Below are 1,866 nucleotides of genomic sequence, written 5' to 3'. Positions count from 1 at the left end.
GAGCGGTGTTGTGACGTCTCAGATGTTACGTAAAAAGTCAAGGTTTTTCCACAATACCTGACGACCATTTAGTTTTTGGGCTTCCGTGGCTCAATGGTTAGCGCGTTCGGCTGTTTACCAATAGGTTGGTGGTTCGAGGCCACCCGGGAGCGGTGTTGCGGGATCTCACATGTAACGTAGAAAGCCAAAGTTTTTCCACAATACCTGACGACCATTTAATTTTTGGGCTTCCGTGGCGCAATGGTTAGCGCGTTCGGCTGGTAACCGAAAGGTTGGTGGTTCAAGCCCACCCGGGAGCGGTGTTGTGGGATCACGAATGTAACGTAGAAAGCCAAAGTTTTTCCAGAATACCTGACGACCATTTAATTTTTGGGCTTCCGTGGCGCAATAATTAGCGCGTTCAGCTGTTAATCGAAAGGTTGGTGGTTCGAGCCCACCCGAGAGAGGTGTTGTGGGGTCTCAGATGTAGCGTAAAAAGTCAAAACTTTTCCACAATACGTGAGAACCATTTAATTTCTGAGCTTTCGTGGCTCAATGGTTAGCGCGTTCGGCTGTTAGCCAATAGGTTGGTGGTTCGAGCCCACCCGGGAGCGGTGTTGTGGGATCTCAAATGTAACGTAGAAAGCCAAAGTTTTTCCACAATACCTGACGACCATTTAATTTTTGGGCTTCCGGTGCGCAATGGTTAGCGCGTTCAGCTGTTATTCAAAAGACTGGTGGTTTGAGCCCTTTCGGGAGCGGTGTTGTGAGGTCTCAGATGTGACGTAAAAAGTCAAGGTTTTTCCACAATACCTGACGACCATTTAATTTTTGAGCTTCCGTGGCGCAATGGTTAGCGCGTTCTTCTGTTAATCGAAAGTTTGGTGGTTCGAGCCCACCCGGGAGAGGTGTTGTGGGGTCTCAGATGTAGCGTAAAAAGTCAAAACTTTTCCACAATACGTGACAACGATTTAATTTCTGAGCTTCCGTGGATCAATGTTTAGCGCGTTCGGCTGTTAGCCAATAGGTTGGTGGTTCGAGCCCACCCGGGAGAGGTGTTGTGGGGTCTCAGATGTAGCGTAAAAAGTCAAAACCTTTCCACAATACGTGACAACGATTTAATTTCTGAGCTTCCGTGGCTCAATGTTTAGCGTGTTCGGCTGTTAACCAATAGGTTGGTGGTTCGGGCCCACCCGGGAGCGGTGTTGTGAGTTCTCAGATGTGACGTAAAATGTCAGAGTTTTTCCACAATACCTGACGAATATTTAATATTTGGGCTTCCTTGGCGCAATGGTTAGCGCGTTTGGCTGTTTACAGAAAGGTTGGTGGTTCGAGCACACCCGGGAGCGGTGCTATGAGGTCTCAGATGTTACGTAAAAAGTCAAAGTTTTTCCACAATACCGGACGACCATTTAATTTCAGAGCTTCCGTGGCTCAATGGCTAGCGCTTTCGGCTTTTAACCGAAATTTTGGTTTTTCGAGCCCATCCGGGAGCGTTTTGTGAGGTCTCAGATGTAACGTAAAAAGTCAGAGTTTTTCCACAATACATGACGACCATTTAATATTTAGGCTTCCGTGGCGCAATGGTTAGCGCGTTCAGCTGCTATTCAAAAGACTGGTGGTTTGAGCCCTCCCGGGAGCGGTGTTGTGACGTCTCGAATGTAACGTAAAATGTCAGAGTTTTTCCACAATACCTGACGAACATTTAATTTTTGGGCTTCCGTGGCGCAATAATTAGCGCGTTCAGCTGTTAATCGAAAGGTTGGTGGTTCGAGCCCACCCGGGAGAGGTTTTGTGGGGTCTCAGATGTAGCGTAAAATGTCAAAACGTTTTTCCACAATACGTAACAACCATTTAATTTCTGAGCTTCCGTGGCTCAATGCTTAG

At 47.3% G+C, this 1,866-nt stretch overlaps 1 non-coding gene across 1 annotated transcript; it reads left to right on the top strand.

Moving 5' to 3' along the window:
* The first annotated feature begins 226 nt into the window (after positions 1 to 226).
* On the top strand, positions 227 to 299 carry TRNAT-GGU (transfer RNA threonine (anticodon GGU)). Its single transcript has one exon. It is a non-coding gene; the product is annotated as a tRNA-Thr (tRNA).
* The last annotated feature ends 1,567 nt before the right edge of the window (positions 300 to 1,866 follow it).

The sequence above is a fragment of the Phalangium opilio genome, unplaced genomic scaffold (genome assembly GCF_054372755.1).
Source record: "Phalangium opilio isolate 3A_F unplaced genomic scaffold, DU_Popi_V2 ptg000037l_1, whole genome shotgun sequence".
NCBI classification, from domain to species: domain Eukaryota; kingdom Metazoa; phylum Arthropoda; class Arachnida; order Opiliones; family Phalangiidae; genus Phalangium; species Phalangium opilio.
The sequence above is the reverse complement of the archived record's forward strand: the minus strand, read 5'-3'. Positions and strand labels throughout refer to the sequence as shown.